Consider the following 17,852-nt stretch of genomic DNA (forward strand, 5'->3'; position numbering starts at 1 on the left):
TCTATTTGTAGTCTTTACTCAACATTGTATTTTTTCTCATTTTACATTTATTCCTCAAGCTCCCAAACAAATTCTCTGCCCCCATCTTTCCAACAAAACAACTAGTGTCATCAGTAACAACCTAGCTATTGAAAAAATGGTTTTATTTCTTATTGCATCATTTTATAATATTAACCATGTTTTCCCAGTTTCTTTCATGGGTTCACCCACCTCCAATCACTTTAAATATTGGTGATGACTCTCCATGGCTTGTGTCTGCCTTTGTCTCCCATGTCAATCTAGGGCTCTTTAAGAATCAGAATATGTTTTTCATCTCTGCCTTTCATTGTTGATAAGAAAAATTACAGCTGATAGCATATTTTTAATAAGACACAAAAGATAAATAAAGTCTGGCATTTTGAGAGAAACAGAGCAAGAGAGAGATGTAGAGAAAGAGAGAGACTCTGATAGTTCCCAAGAAAAGATGTAAAGGCATGGGTTTATAGATCAAACAGACTTTGGTTCTAAAAGTCAAACCAGCCCTGCTACTTATTAACAAAATAAATGAGGACAAGTTATTTAAAGTTTGCTAAACTTGTTATTTAAAATGAAGAAGACATCTACATCATAGAATAAGTACAAAAATTACATGAGATAAATATACAATTGGCTCAGGGACTAGAATATAAAGAGTCATTGGTAAAATACAGATATTAATATTATAATTACATATTATTTCTGTGTCTAATGTTTATCTAATGACATATGTGTTCTTAACTGGATAAAAATGAGATTCAACCTTAAACTTCAGAGAAGTATAGAAAAAATTAATGGCCGAATGAAATAATTTACTCAAAAATATGTATTGAGCCTACACGGCACATGTCATCAGGCACTGCTATACACAGCACTGAATGTAAGGATAAGAAAGTGTATAATATTTTTATTGATTGAATAATATGCCTTAACTAAAAATGTTATGTGGGAGTCACTAAACCAGAATATGAATGTAGAGTGATTTTTTAAAAAAGAGCTTTTATGGACCTAACAATCTAATTTGAGATGGAAGCGTTAAGCAAGACAGCAAACATAAATTGTAATTTGAAAATACGCTCAAATCTTGAAGTAAATCATTGACAGCTAAGAGGGAGAAAAACATGAGTTTTAAATACCAACTGACCAGAAATGCCCTTTCTCATAAAGTTATATGTACGTTGTTATATGAAAGATGAATAGGGGGAAAATAGCTGATAAATGGGAAGGATAATATTCCAGGCAGAGGAAATTGGGTATCCAAGTGTCTTGAAGTAAAAACAAGAGATCACAGTTAAGAAACAGAGTGAGACGTGTAGCTAGAGCCTAGAGTGTTAAAAGGGAAGGAGCTTAGAATTGATTTTTAAAATTTAGATTGAAGCAGCTCATTCCAGATCGTATGGACAAAGCTTTAAAATGTAAATGGTTCTGAGGAGTGGAGTGAGTGACACTAATCATTTATTTGCTAAAAATTCATCACATATATTTATAATTGAATAAATACAAAAATTGCTTATAGTAATTTGTGCACGAGAAGGTGAAAATGAGTGATATGAAAGAACAGAGTAAAGGGGCCCCAGTGGGAGAGAGGGCTCTGCTTGAGGATACGGCAGTTCAAAGTGGAGACGTAAGATAGTGGCATAGAATATATATTTGTTCTGTGTTTGCTGTTTAAATTTTTAAAATCTATTGATTTTTAAGGAAATATATGCTCATTATAAACATCAATTATGTTCCCTACTTTCTGCTCATCACTTCCCTCCCACCACCCACACCACATTTACACACATTTAATTCTTCAGATTAAACCATTGCCAAGAATAACTTTTGTCTTTGAAGAATTTTTTGTGGTATAATTTTCCCACTTTTCTCATTTTCAAGTGCAATATATCTTAGAATATACCTTTTTCAGAGCACATAATCTCTTTCTCATACTTTTTTACTATAAACTGAGAATTCTATAATACTAGTTTCTTTAAACCAGTTTCATACTGATAGACATTTAAATAATTGCATTTTTTTTTTTTTTAGAGAGGGCATCTCTCATATTTATTGATCAAATGGTTGTTAACAACAATAAAATTCAGTATAGGGGAGTCAATGCTCAACGTACAATCATTAATCCATCTCAAGCCTAACTCTCGTCAGTCTCCAAACTTCTGAAGCATAACGAACAAGTTCTTACATGGTGAACGAATTCTTACATAGTGAATAAATTCTTACATGGTGAACAGTACAAGGGCATTCACCACAGAAACTTTCGGTTTTGATCACGCATTATGAACTATAAACAATCAGGTCAAATATGAATATTCATTTGATTTTTATACTTGATTTATATGTTGATCCCACATTTCTCCCTTTATTATTATTATCATTTTTATTTTTAATAAAATGCTGAAGTGGTAGGTAGATGCTAGATAAAGGTAGAAAACATAGTTTAGTGTTGTAGGAGAGCAATTGTAGATGATCAGGTGTGTGCCTGTAGACTAGTGTTAATCTGAGCTAGACAAGGGCAATAAACCATCCACAGATGCAGAAGATTTCTCTCAAAGCAGGGGGGATGAGGTTCTGAGCCTCACCTCTGTTGATCCCCAATTTCTCACCTGATGGCCCCCCTGCGACTGTGCCTGTCTTAGGTTGTTCCTCCCTTGAGGAATCTTACCGTCTCCGGCTAACCAGTCATCTTCCGGGGCCATACAGGAAAATGTGAAGTTGGTAAGTGAGAGAGAAGCCATATTGTTTGAAAAGGTTAGCTTTTTACTTCTTTGCAGATTTATGCCCTGTGGCTTCTATGCCCAGCACTTGTCTCGAGGTATCTTTACCACCTGGAGGAATTATGATACTCGGTAACTTCAATATGAGGCACAAATTCTATTTAAGGGTTGTAATTAGGAAGGAAGAAGAAAAGCTATAGAGATAGCATATGGAAGAAAAAATGGGAGGATTGATTATTTCTTTGACATATCTTCTTGTAGAATACCTCAAGTATGTATAGGTTTTAAACTACTAATTTGTACACACATATTAACATAATAGGAATACGGTAACATAAACAAAGCAAATCTATAATTACCATCCATCTCCAGTGAAGCCAAGAAAACTATTTAGGCACCCTAAGCATTTGTGAAAATTTGTCTATGATATGATGGATGTTGTCCAACTGTACTTGAACAGTCTGAGAGAAATCAGACAAATTAAAGCAGCCCATTTCTGGGTTCTGTTCATCTCCCATATGTCCTTCTAACCGTAGATAGTCTATAGTCATAAGATTTTGGAGTGCTACACCTTGCACCCCTCCCAACTCCTGGTTGAGTTCCAACAGTACAGATCCGGTCAAATTCGTTGTCTCACTCTATGCACATGACAGCCTAAAATCTCCCTCCTCATTCCAATGGTAAGTCCAGGAAATGGTGGGGTGGACAGAGCCACAACCACAGCATCGCCCGGATCCCTGTGGAGGCGTTTTGATGATCATCCCCCGGCACGAGTCCTCCAGAGAGTGCTGATGCCGGAAGCTCCTCCTCATATCATATCTTAGTTCATTATCTGGGTATCCAAGCTAGGCCTTGATCTTCTGCATAGAAATAAACAGACCCTTTGCCCACACTTTGACATGCCCTCTATACCACTGTGCAGAACTCATTGGAGGTCAGCACACAGGGACTGCATTTTTTTTTTTTTATTAAGAGAAAGGAATATTATCAGAAAAGAGTACCTCCATAGCTGATCATCTGACACCCTTTAAGTGATCAACATTAAGGATATTTAAAGCATGCGTTGATCTTTGATTTACCAATAGTTTTATACTATCAAGGTGTAATCCCCCTTTTCTTTCTTTCTTTCTTTCTTTCTTTTTTTTTTAAATCTTTAATCTACACTTACATAAAGAGTACTATGTTTACTATGCTCTCCCCTATATCAGGTCCCCCCTAACAACCACATTATGGTTACTGTCCATCAGCTTAGCAAAATGTTGTAGAATCCCTACTTGTCCTCTCTGTGTTGTGCAGCCCACCCTCACCTTTCTCCCTCCCCCCCCGTGAATGCTAATCTTAATACCCCCTTTCTTCTTCCCCCCTCTTATCCCTCCCTGCCCACCCATCCTCCCCAGTTCCTTTCCCTTTGGTACCTGTTAGTCCATTTTTGGGTTCTGTAATTCTGCTGCGGTTTTGTTCCTTCAGTTTTTCCTTTGTTCTTATACTCCACAGATGAGTGAAATCATTTGGTATTTCTCTTTCTCCACTTGGCTTATTTCACTCAGCATAATACTCTCCAGCTCCATCCATGTTATCGGATCTGTCATTTTCAAATATATTCTCCCATACTGTAGGGTTCCTTATTGTTCTATTGATGGTGTCTTTTGCTGTACAGAAGCTTTTCAGCTTAATGTAGTCCCACTTGCTCATTTTTGCTGTTGTTTTCCTTGCTCGGGGAGATATGTTCAAGAAGAGGTCACTCATGTTTATGTCTAAGAGGTTTTTGCCTATGTTTTTTTCCAAGAGTTTAATGGTTTAATGACTTACATTCAGGTCTTTGACCCATTTTGAGTCTACCTTTGTATATGAGGTTAGACAATGGTCCAGTTTCATTCTCCTAAACGTAGCTGTCCAGTTTTGCCAACACCATCTGTTGAAGAGACTGTCATTTCCCCATTGTATGTCCATGGCTCCTTTATCAAATATTAATTGACCATATTTGTTTGGGTTAATGTCTGGAGTCTCTAATCTGTTCCACTGGTCTGTGGCTCTGTTCTTGTGCCAGTACCAAATTGTCTTGATTACTATGGCTTTGTAGTAGAGCTTGAAGTTGGGGAGTGAGATCCCCGTACTTTATTCTTCTTTTTCAGGATTGCTTTGGCTATTCGGGGTCTTTGGTGTTTCCATATGAATTTTTGAATTATTTGTTCCAATTCATTGAAGAAAGTTGCTGGTAATTTGAGAGGGATTGCTTCAAATCTGTATATTGCTTTGGGCACGATGGCCATTTTGACGGTATTAATTCTTCCTAGCCATGAGCATGGGATGAGTTTCCATTTATTAGTGTCCCCTTTAATTTCTCTTAAGAGTGACTTGTAGTTTTCAGAGTATAAGTCTTTCACTTCGTTGGTTAGGTTTATTCCTAGGTATTTTATTCTTTTTGATGCAATGGTGAATGGAATTGTTTTCCTGATTTCTCTTTCTATTGGTTCATTGTTAGTGTATAGGAAAGCTACAGATTTCTGTGTGTTAATTTTGTATCCTGCAACTTTGCTGTATTCTGATATCAGTTCTAGTAGATTTGGAGTGGAGTCTATAGGGTTTTTCATGTACAGTATCATATCATCTGCAAATAGTGACAGTTTAACTTCTTCTTTACCAATCTGGATTCCTTGTATTTCTTTGTTTTGTCTGATTTCCATGGCTAGGACCTCCAGTACTATGTTAAATAACAGTGGGGAGAGTGGGCATCCCTGTCTGGTTCCCGATCTCAGAGGAAATGCTTTCAGCTTCTTGCTGTTCAGTATAATGCTGGCTGTGGGTTTATCATATATGGCCTTTATTATGTTGAGGTACTTGCCCTCTATTCCCATTTTGCTGAGAGTTTTTATCATGAATGGATGTTGAATTTTGTCAAATGCTTTTTCAGCATCTATGGAGATGATCATGTGGTTTTTGTCTTTCTTTTTGTTGATGTGGCGGATGATGTTGATGGATTTTCGAATGTTGTACCATCCTTGCATCCCTGGGATGAATCCCACTTGGTCATGGTGTATGATTCTTTTGATACACTGTTGAATTCTGTTTGCTAATATTTTATTGAGTATTTTTGCATCTACATTCATCAGGGATATTGGTCTGTAATTTTCTTTTTTGGTGGGGTCCTTGCCTGGTTTTGGTATAAGGGTGATGTTGGCTTCATAGAATGAGTTTGGGAGTGTTCCCTCCTCTTCTATTTTTTGGAACACTTTAAGGAGAATGGGTATTATGTCTTCCCTGTGTGTCTGATAAAATTCCAAGGTAAATCCATCCGGCCCCGGGATTTTGTTCTTGGGTAGTTTTTTGATTACTGTTTCAATTTCTTTGCTCGTAATTGGTTTGTTTAACTTTTGTGTTTCTTCCTTGGTCAGTCTTGGGAGGTTGTATTTTTCTAGGAAGTTGTCCATTTCTTCTAGGTTTTCCAGCTTGTTGGCATATAGGTTTTCATAGTAGTCTTTAATAATTCTTTGTATTTCTGTGGAGTCTGTCGTGATTTTTCCATTCTCATTTCTGATTATGTTGATTTGTGTTGATTCTCTTTTTCTCCTAATAAGTTGGGCTAGAGGCTTATCTATTTTGTTTATTCTCTCAAAGAACCAGCTCTTGGTTTCGTTGATTTTTGCTATTGTTTTATTCTTCTCAATTTTGTTTATTTCTTCTCTGATCTTTATTATGTCCCTCCTTCTGCTGACTTTAGGCCTCATTTGTTCTTCTTTATCCAGTTTCAATAATTGTGATGTTAGACTATTCATTTGGGATTGTTCTTTCTTCTTCAAGTGTGCCTGGATTGCTATATACTTTCCTCTTAAGACTGCTTTTGCTGCGTCCCACAGAAGTTGGGGCTTAGTGTTGTTGTTGTCATTTGTTTCTATATATTCCTTGATCTCTATTTTGATTTGTTCATTGATCCATTGATTATTTAGAAGCATGTTGTTAAGCCTCCATGTGTTTGTGAGCCTTTTTGTTTTCTTTGTAGAATTTATTTCTAGTTTTATACCTTTGTGGTCTGAAAAATTGTTTGGTAGAATTTCAATATTTTGGAATTTACTGAGGCTCTTTTTGTGAGCTAGTATGTGGTCTATTCTGCAGAATGTTCCATGTGCACTTGCGAAGAATGTATATCCTGTTGCTTTTGGATGTAGAGTTCTATAGATGTCAATTAGGTCCATCTGTTCTAGTGTGTTGTTCAGTGCCTGTGTGTCCTTCCTTATTTTCTGCCTGGTGGATCTATCCTTTGGGGTGAGTGGTGTGTTGAAGTCTCCTACAATGAATGCATTGCAGTCTATTTCTGTCTTTAGTTCTGTTAGTATTTGCTTCACATATGCTGGTGCTCCTGTATTGGGTGCATATATATTTAGAATGGTTATATCCTCTTGTTGGACTGAGCCCTTTATCATTATGTAGTATCCTTCTTTATCTCTTGTTACTTTCTTTGTTTTGAAGTCTATTTTGTCTGATATTAGTACTGCAACCCCTGCTTTCTTCTCACTGTTGTTTGCCTGAAATATGTTTTTCCATCCCTTGACTTTTAGTCTATGCTTGTCTTTGGGTTTAAGGTGAGTTTCTTGCTAGCAGCATATAGATGGGTCTTGCTTTTTTATCCATTCTATTACTCTGTGTCTTTTGATTGGTGCATTAAGTCCATTTACATTTAGGGTGACTATTGAGAGATATGTGCTTATTGCCATTGCAGGCTTAAGATTCATGGTTACCAAAGGTTCAAGATTAGCTTCTTTAGTATCTTACTGCCTAACTTAGCTCGCTTATTGAGCTGTTATATACACTGTCTGGAGATTCTTTTCTTCTCTGCCTTCTTATTCCTCCTCCTCCATTCTTCATATGTTGTGTGTTTTGTTCTGTGCTCTTTTTAGGAGTGCTCCCATTTAGAGCAGTCCCTGTAGGGTGCCCTGTAGAGGTGGTTTGTGGGAAGCAAAATCCCTCAGCTTTTGCTTGTCTGGGAATTGTTTAATCCCGCCATCATATTTAAATGATAGTCGTGCTGGATACAGTGTCCTTGGTTCAAGGCCCTTCTGTTTCATTGCATTAAGTATATCATGCGATTCTCTTCTGGCCTGTAGGGTTTCTGTCGTGAAGTCTGATGTTAGCCTGATGGGCTTTCCTTTATAGGTGACCTTTTTCTCTCTAGCTGCCTTTAAAACTCTTTCCTTGTCCTTGATCCTTGCCATTTTAATTACTATGTGTCTTGGTGTTGTCCTTCTTGGATCCTTTCTGTTGGGGGTTCTGTGTAATTCCATGGTCTGTTCGATTATTTCCTCCTCCATTTTGGGGAAGTTTTCAGCAATTATTTCTTCAAAGAGACTTTCTGCCCCTTTTCCTCTTTCTTCTTCTTCTGGTACCCCTATAATACAAATATTATTCCTTTCAGTTTGTCATATTGTTCTCTTAGTGTTGTTTCATTCCTGGAGATCCTTTTATCTCTCTCTATGTCAGCTTCTATACGTTCCTGTTCTCTGGCTTCTATTCCTTCAATGGCCTCTTGCATCTTATCCATTCTGCTTATAAGTCCTTCCAGTCAGTTCTGTGTTCTCCTTCCTGACATCTGTGATCTCCCTCCGGACTTCATCCCATTGCTCTTGCATTTTTCTCTGCATCTCTGTCAGCATGTTCATGATTTTTATTTTGAATTCTTTTTCAGGAGAACTGGTTAAGTCTGTCTCCTTCTCAGGTGTTGTCTCTGTGATCTTTGTCTGCCTGTAGTTTTGCCTTTTCATGGTGATAGAGATAGTTTGCAGACCTGGTACGAGTGACCGCTGGAAGAGCTTCCTTTCTTGTTGGTTTGTGGCCTTCCTCTCCTGGGAGAATAGCGACCTCTACTGGCTTATGCTTGTCAGCTGTGCACAGACAGGGCTTCTGCTACCTGCCCGTTTGCTATGGAGTTTATCTCCGCTGTTGCTGTGGGCATGTCCTGGCTGCGGCTGCTCCTCCAAAGTGGTGGAGCCCTGTTGGAGGGGGAGCGGCCGGGATGCTATTTTTCTCCATAAGGGGCCTCTGTGCTCCCTGTTGCCCAGGGGGTTAGAGTGCCCAGAGATCGCCAGATTCCCTGCCTCTGGTCTAAGTGTCCTGTCCTGCCCCTTTAAGACTTCCAAAACACACTGTCCAAACCAAAACAACAACAGCAACAATGAGAGAGGGAACAGAAAAAAAAAAAAAAAAAGGAAAAATACGCGATTTTTTTTTTTTTCCTCTGGCGCTGGTCCCAGGCACCCGCTCACTGGTCCTGCTGCCCTGCCTCCCTTGCACCAGGGTCCCTGTCCCTTTAAGGCTTCCGAAAAGCACTCGCCAAAAAGAGAGAAAAAAAAAGGGGAAAAGCACGTGATTTCCTCCATCCTCAGGCGCTGGTCTCAGGCACCCGCCCACCAGTCCCGTAGGGAAAAACGCGCGATCTTTGTCCTCAGGCTCCGGTCACAGGCACCGCTCACCGGTCCCGCTGCCCTGCCTCCCTAGCAATGGAGTCCCTGTCCCTTTAAAGCTTCCAAAAATCACTCGCCAAAAAAAAAATATAAAAACCGCTCCAGTTTCTTTCCACGCACCAGGAGCTGGGGGAGGGGCGCTTGGGTCCTGCCGGGCCGGGGCTTGTATCTTACCCCCTTCGCAAGGTATTGGGTTCTTGCATGTGTGGATGTGGTCTGGATGTTGTCCTGTGTCCTCTGGTCTCTATTTTAGGAAGAGTTTTGTTTGTTATATTTTCATAGATCTATGTGTTTTGGGGAGGAGATTTCCACTGCTCTACTCATGCTGCCATCTTGGCTCTGCCTCTTAAATAATTGCATTTTTAAAACATATTCCAAATAAAATTATAAGAAAAAGCTGTGTATACAAATCCTTGGAAATTATGTGTTATTTAAAATAATTGACTTTAAAAGTGGAATTGAGGGATAAAATGATTTATATTACAAAAAAAGTTATTTTGGTAGAGAGCTCCAAACCGTTGTTGCAAATGGCAGCCTCAGTGACATGTTAACCTGCAGTATGTGAAGATGCTCGCTTCTCACTCTTATTAACACTTATTAACATGTTCTGATGGTCACTTACAGTTTATAATTTTCCAATATCACTAAATTGTATCTCATCATTGTTCTTATTTACATTTTTTGGTTTATGAGTGAAGTTAATCTTATTTCATTGCTGCTGGTCAGCTGTATTCTGTTTTTAATCAATCTTTTCCTTGCTGTATTGCAACATCTCTGTATGAAGGAAACCAGTCTTTTTCAAATGTGTTGAAATATTTTCCTAAGCTTTCACTTTTTGAATTATTTATGGTATATATCATCAGTAGATATTTTTATTTGGGGATAGTCAAAATAATCAGTAAATTCCCTTATGGCTTCTTGGATTTGAGATCTTGAATGGTTTGTTTAGAAAAAAACATCTTCCCACTCCAAGTTTACAAAACTGTCAATCACTATTCCTTATTCCATGGTTCAATGTTCCATGTTTCAATCAATATACCTCTGGAACTCTGTTTGAGTTTTAAAAATTAGGTTTAGGTACTCTTATTTTTCTCCAAATACTAATCAGTTGTCACAAAAATTTTGTTGAGCAACCCATATGTTTAGTAGTCATTTAAAATTTAAAAATTCAAAAAATTTTATCACTTAAAAATTTACAGATTTAATTACATGATATTTCAGAACTATAGTATAATACATTTATCTGTCTGAGTACTCTTAATTTTAATATAGGCAGCTCTAGGATAATTCTTTGAAATAAAGAAGGGTCAAAAAACCTTCACTGCCCTTCTGTTTGATTCTAGTTCTGGTCTTTTGCATGTTTTCTTGTAGGAATGTTTTTTTTCAAATCAAATAAAGGATATTTTTGTTATTTTGAATGGAATGCTAATAATGTAATACATAAAAATACATAAACATCTTGATAATATTTTGTTTTCCTCATAAGAACTTTCTATATGTATATATTTGTTAAAATTTGTTTTGTCTTTTTTGTTTCTATTATAAATAGGATATTTTTATCACATTTTATTTTCTGATTTGAAAAAAGGAAGGTTCTTCAGTTATGTGTAGGCTGTGTATGTTTATCTTATAGACAGATGCTTTAATCAATTTTTTAAAAATAACTAAATATGTACCTCATTATTTCTTCTCTATTATAAATACAAGATTATAAATGTAGTTTTTAAGTTTGTTTAAAGAAAATAATTGACTCTATTATATCCAAGTTGCTCAGAAATTTGCTAAATTTTAAAGAAAAACTAAAAGATTATCCATCTAATCTGAGCTACCCTAAAATGAATTGATATCTCAAGTGACCATTAATCTATATGCATTTAGAAGCTAAGGAAGGATATTCCAATTTCATATTCCAAATTCCTAGGACACTCAATTGAATAACCCATATGATGTACAACCCTTATCTTCATTTTATTTTCAAAAATGATGAAAGGCTTTTGCTGATCTTCCCCTTCCTCATGCATTTTTCCCTTTTTGATATTATTGGACAAATTTAAAGCTGTGGGGTTTCACTTTAAGTCAACATACACAGTGGACACTAAAATGCAGCTGATTCTGCAATCTTACTCTTTAAACCTTTTGTTCTTATTGCCATTAAACAAAGGTTATGCATTCAAATAACTTGGCTACTAATTAATGTGAATCAGAGAACTTCATTATTTGATTGATATTGAATATAAAATCCCTAACTTGACAAATTGAAGATGTGGAAACCAAAGGTATTTGATCAAATACTATCTTAATTTCAAATGCTTTGGTTAGACCTTGGTGCATAGAAGAGTAAAATTTTTTTAAATGTACTTTGTTTTGTAATATTGTTAAGAGTGATTGTCTCAAATAATGATCTCTGAAGTGATAAAAAAGATAACTGTCAAGGGAGTTATTGTAATTTTTATGTGAAAATTGATAAAATGCTTTTTAATTATTGTACAATGGGTCCCAACATATAACAAGATACATTCATGTCATATCCCAGATGATAGAAATTAGAATTAATATGGGAAGAGTGTATGTGATGCATTGTAGTGTTTTCTTCCAAGATTAAAATAATTTATTCTGTTCCTTTATGTTCATCATCTGAAGCAAATGCAATTGGGACCATTTTGCCAAGATGTCCCTTTGTCAGTTTAATTCTCATTATCCTGAAAGCATGTCTTAATAATAATAAAACACTCTTTCTGTCTTACTTCTGGTACTATCTTTCAATTTTTTAATTAGTTTTCTTATGTTACAGAGAAATCGCAGAAAATTTATATAAGACAAACATTTGTTGCTTTTGTTTAGAAACAATTTCTATTATATAATTTTCAAGCCCACAAAGATATATATGCCTACAATTTGACACTTTTGAATTATTCTTAAGGTTATAAGTATGTCAAGTACTACTGATGTAAGTAAGGATATTTTTGCATTTACATCTAAAAATATATTTTGTATGTACTTCTATATATAGCTTATTTCAATGAGATATTTTTGAAAATTTTGTCCACTTCAATGTGATATTTTCTAAAATTTTGTCCAGTTAATTGATTGCTGTTTCTTTGGTTTGTTTCTCAAATCACTGTTTTGATGTTTTTAACATTTGAAGCTTATGGAAATTTGAATAGTCTTACCTATGTATTCCTTTGTTTATAAGTGGTTTATTATTTGTAAGGATTAAATATATCACATCCCTCTCTTTAATTATAATGTTATAGTGATAAGAACACTTGAGATCTACCCTCCTGAAATATATTTTGAACAGCTTATTGAGGTGTAACTTATATGCTAAGTGAAATAATTCAGTCACAGAAGAACAAATGCTGCATGATTTCAATTAAATGAATTTAAATAGTCAAACTCACAGAAACAAAGTATAAAATGGTGATTGCCAGAATATGGGGAGAGGAAAAGGAGAAGTTGTTCAACAGGTATGAACTTTCAATTTTGCAGTATGAACAACTTTCAGAGCTCTCCCACAGGACATTTGCCTCTAGTTAACAAGTTGCTATCGCTCACTTAAAATTTTGTTAAAAATGTTGATTTCATGTTGAGTGTTCTTAGCAGACACAGCAGATGCACAAAACCAAAGAAGCAGGAGGGAGCTTTTAGAGATGTTGTATATGTTTACTACCTCGAATGTGGTGATGGCTTCATAGAGGCATGCATATCTCCAAATTCATCAAATTATATGTATTAAATATATAAAAATTAAACTATCATATGATACAGCAATCCCACTTCTGAATGCACACACACACACACACACACACACACACACACACACACACACACACACACATATGTGTACAACAAATTCAGAGAAAATCTGTTAAATAAAAAGAGCTCCAGAGTGGAAAACTAAACCCAAATCTTAAGTTCTAAGTGGGCTGGGACACTGTTTGTTAAACTCACCATGAGCTACGATGCAAGTGTGTCAGTGCCTGGTGCACAGCAGGCGGAAATAACATGATGGTCAGGACAGTGGATTCTGGAGCCTGGAAGCCTAGGTGTGCATGGATTTTTAAAAAATTACTTCAGTTTATTTGTCTTTACAGTGGAGATTGTATCTGGAATTTCTGTGAGGACTAATTTAGTTGATACATATCATGCTCTTTGAATCATGGCTGGTCCACTGTAAGTGCTCATAAGAAGTTAGCCCATTGTGTGCACTGAATAAATTAATCTGACTCCAAGTCAGGTGATTTTTCCATTGAACTACATAACAGTCATACAGCAAGTATTTAAACAAAGATTTAATAAATGTATCAGTTGTTTTGTACGGCTGTCATCTCCTGTAGCAATCAACCTAGAATCTGTAATCAAATTGTTTCAGACTATTGTTATTAGTACAGTGAGCAGGCTGAGGATGAAATAGGAAAACTGGTTCGAACTGTACCAGTTAGAACTTCTAAAATCCTAAATTAGCTTATCCATGTACATGGGCCCTCCAGTTCAGCCCATGATAGCAAGTCTAAAACACTGTAAAATTTATCAGAAGAAATTACAATAAATTAGTGTATGACATCAAAATGAATGTAAACAAGGAATCTTTGCAGTCAAATCAATGTGCTTCATATAAACCCAGCTAAAATCTCCCAGACATCATGATATAATTTACCTGATTGGATTGAAATCAAGTAGCATAGAATTAATCATTAATAAAGTCCAGAGTAGCATCAGAAACATGCTCAAGATTTTCTACCGGTTTGACCTGGTTTCTTGCGTTTCTCTTTCATTTACTGACTATGGTTTCTTGAAATACTTTATTTAATGTTTCTCAACTTCAGTTTCCCCGTCTGTGAAAGAGCTATTCTAGTGTTTAATTCAGTGTTGTGAAGATGAAAGAAAAAATGTAAATATACAAACTCCATACTTCTGTGCCTATGTAATGTGTGGCAATAATGTATTGGTGATCAGACCAGTGATATTGGCATAATAGATCTGATTTTTCAATTCTTGTTGGTTATATCGAATTAGAGATTAAATTTCTCTTTTACATTCCTCCAGTTGTTGAAGGTTTCTCATTATGCTATGTTTCCCAGATGTCTCTCATATGAGTACCTATATCTCTAAGAAAACTTTAAGTTGATATAAAATTTAAAAAGTGATTTCAGCTCAACTGAAACCATATTAAACCATTGTCTAGTAATAGCATACATCAGAAATTGTAGTTCAAAAACAAAAGATAATTCAGTAAAAATACCCATGTTTCATAGCAATAATATATTTACAGAGTATAATGATCGATATGTGCACCTATCCCATTGGGAGAGGAGTATACTAAACTCAATGCTGTACATTTAATAATGTCCTGGTTTTATTTTGTAAAAATAGTATTGTGATATAAAATCCAATTATATTAATTCTATAGACAAAAATTTAGATTTCAATTATTCAGTATGTAATGTAACATAATGTATTATAGTCAAAATTCGACATTACTTTAAAGAGGTATAATTATTTGTAGAGAAGAACAAACTAGATCGGCTCATTTGCTAAAGCACATCATTTATTACAGGAATTGTAAAGGAAGATTGATTAATAATACTCTTGTAAAACTGTTATGATGAAACCAGGCAGATGTGGTATCTTTGCACCCAAAGCAGGCAGATGTGGTATCTTTGCACCCTTCAGACCTTGCAGTGAGAAAAAAATAAAACTCTGGTGTATTATTTTAAAGGTATGGTAATGTGTATCGATGGTTTAGAACTATGATTCAGATAACACAATTTGTGGAGGTAGGCAAAGTCTCATGATATTCTATTTGATCTGTCTGAGAATGCTTCTTGAACATTTAATGAACATTAATGACCAGAAAAATTATATAGATACTCATTTCTTTACCAGAACCATAGTGGTAAGCACCCAAAAGCTTGTATTCAGCCTGTCTGACCAGTGGATGCTGTATTTCTCTGGGTTAGAATGACTATAATTTGATGCTTTGTATCAAAATCTGATGAAAAAATTAAGTAACCTACAAAAAAACTCAGGGAATATTCTCTCCAAATATATTACCAGGAAGTACCCAGACACTGCTCACACTACTTTGGTCTGATTCCATAAAGAGAGTGATTTTCATAGTCCAGAATGCCAGGACTCCAGAGTAGGTGCAGCTTCCTGGGTGGATAATAGGGCATCTCTTCTAGATAGCAGGTGGTATATTTTGACTCCTTTTGTTCTTTTTCCTGCAGTAGAAATTGTGAACCCATGGTGACACACAATTATAATTTTCTTTAATATTTGGGGGCAATAGTAATAAATAACTTTATAATTCATTTATAGACACCTTTACCAAGAAAAAAATTAAGCAGATTTATAGACACCTTTACCAAGAAAAAAATTAAGCAGAAATTTTGGAAAAAAATTGCATCTATCAGGAAATATATAATTAGTCCATGTTCTCCTCCATATTAACACATGTCTATCTTTTTTGTAAAGAATATAGAAAAATATAACACATATATCTTCAAGGAACCCTGCATTTTGCCCTAAGCTAATGATTTGCTCCTTGACATTCTTATTTTTTCAGAGGAGAGGCCTACATCCAGGTATTCATGATGTGAATCATTTAGACAGATTTCTAAGCATTTTTTTGTTTTATTCTTTTGCATTTTAACATTGCTTCCTACTGTAGGAATGTGTGTACACATGTGTGTATGTACATGTGTGTGTGCATATGTCTGTTTGTTATCTTAACACCGAAACACTTATTCATAGACTAAGATATTCTAACTATAAAAAATAAAAATAATTAAATGGGATTGTAACTTAAAATAGTGCTTCTAATCACTTAATTATCTTCACAGCAAACTCAAGAAGCAGATGTGTTAATATGCTTATTTTGCAACTGGGAAGTTGAAGAACAGGGTTTTAGTGATTAACGCATGTTCACTCAGGTAGTGAATTGCAGCACCCATGTAGAGGGAGGGCCGTGATCTTAGCCATTGGGTTGAGCACAACAGACTTCCTTCCCTGCCCTTTGGGGGCTGTAATGAGAAGAGTACAGTACTGACTCTTGCCATTCTCCACCTCACAACCATTAAATTCATCTTCTGTTTTCCCTCTCATTAAGCAAATTCCAGAACAAAATTGCATGAGATACATTTGGGAAATGGATGTCACCGTCTGTTTAGTAGCTGGTTCATAAATATGTGCTAACAAAATGAAATGAATGATTCTTTGTGGGGAGAGCTTTTGAATTCTATTTGCGACAACTTTCAAATATACAATATGGAGAAGGATATGCTAAATACATTTACTGTGTCAATCATTTTGCAATAATTGTGCAGTATGTATGCATGATAAATTACATTGCATAAAGTAAACATACAATGTTATGTCAATTATAACTCAAAAAAAAGTTGAAAAAACTTTAAAAAGTTTCAAACGCTAATTACATTTATTTATAATATTAACATAACTCTTTATAGCAATATTTCAGTAGCCTATATATTTTATATTATTTTTAAATAATTTTTATTAAAGTCAGAAGTGGAAATAAAATGGAATGTACAAAAGTTCAGGAGGAAGGCAGTCACTTAAAATCACCAAATGTCTGAAATACAGAAATTGTGTATTTGTCATAGTAATACATTTTTGTTTTACTTTGTATAGATAACTTGTTTTATTTTGTGCAGTTTAAAATGATGTAAATAGACAGATAGATCATTTTTCTATGAATAAAAACAGTAATCTTGTATAAAAGTTCTCCTTTTTTGATACTGAAATGCTGTGTAGTCATGTAAAGGTACACTAATGCAAAGATTTAAGAACCAAAGATGTTTCTCTTAGGAACCTTTATAACACTAATTTGCAAAATTGGGTGAAATAAACTGAACAACTAAGACAAAACTAAGAAAGGATTTGCTCCATTTAAACCTCACTTACAGACTTTTGAAGCATTGGCTATTCATGGACTAGTTTATTTTAATGGTGTTTTATCAAAATGTCTATAAGATATACCTATTACCTTTACTTGACAGCTCAACCATGAAAATTCACTTTGGTTAAAAGTTATACATTAGCCTATATATTTTAACTGAAATGTGTTTATTATACATAAAGGTGTTCTTAAATTTTATACCTATATAGATGCAGAACTATGTACTTTATCTTAAGTCATCTCTACAAATCAAATTTGAGTTAATTTTTGAGTGGAGGATATTCCAGCAACTGAAGTAGCAGGCAAAAGTGTGAGATTAATAAAGCAAATATTTGTAAGAAGGAATATAAAGAAGTAAAACAGGACACAGAATAGTAGCATATATGAGGCACCTTATTATGAAATAGTTTTTTTAATGTAAAATATCAATAACAATAACATCTGCCTTTTGTGCAGCTCCCTTTTTGTGCAAGGCACTAGAAAGACATTATCTTAAAACATCACCTCAGCCATAAATGACTTTATTATGTCATTTATTGGCTTCAAAAGGTCATATAGTTCACAGATACCAGAATCAGGCAAATATCCGTATCACGAAATGACCTAAAACTAATTCTTGCACTGTACCATGCTAAACTCATTTCATCATTTTTAAGTATAAAACTGGCACACTTTTATAAATAAGGAAACCAAATGACATGAAGGTTAAATATCAGCTTATGTCTGTTGAAGTTAGCGTTTAAATTGATC

The sequence above is a fragment of the Manis javanica genome, chromosome 14, assembly GCF_040802235.1.
Source record: "Manis javanica isolate MJ-LG chromosome 14, MJ_LKY, whole genome shotgun sequence".
NCBI classification, from domain to species: Eukaryota; Metazoa; Chordata; class Mammalia; order Pholidota; family Manidae; genus Manis; species Manis javanica.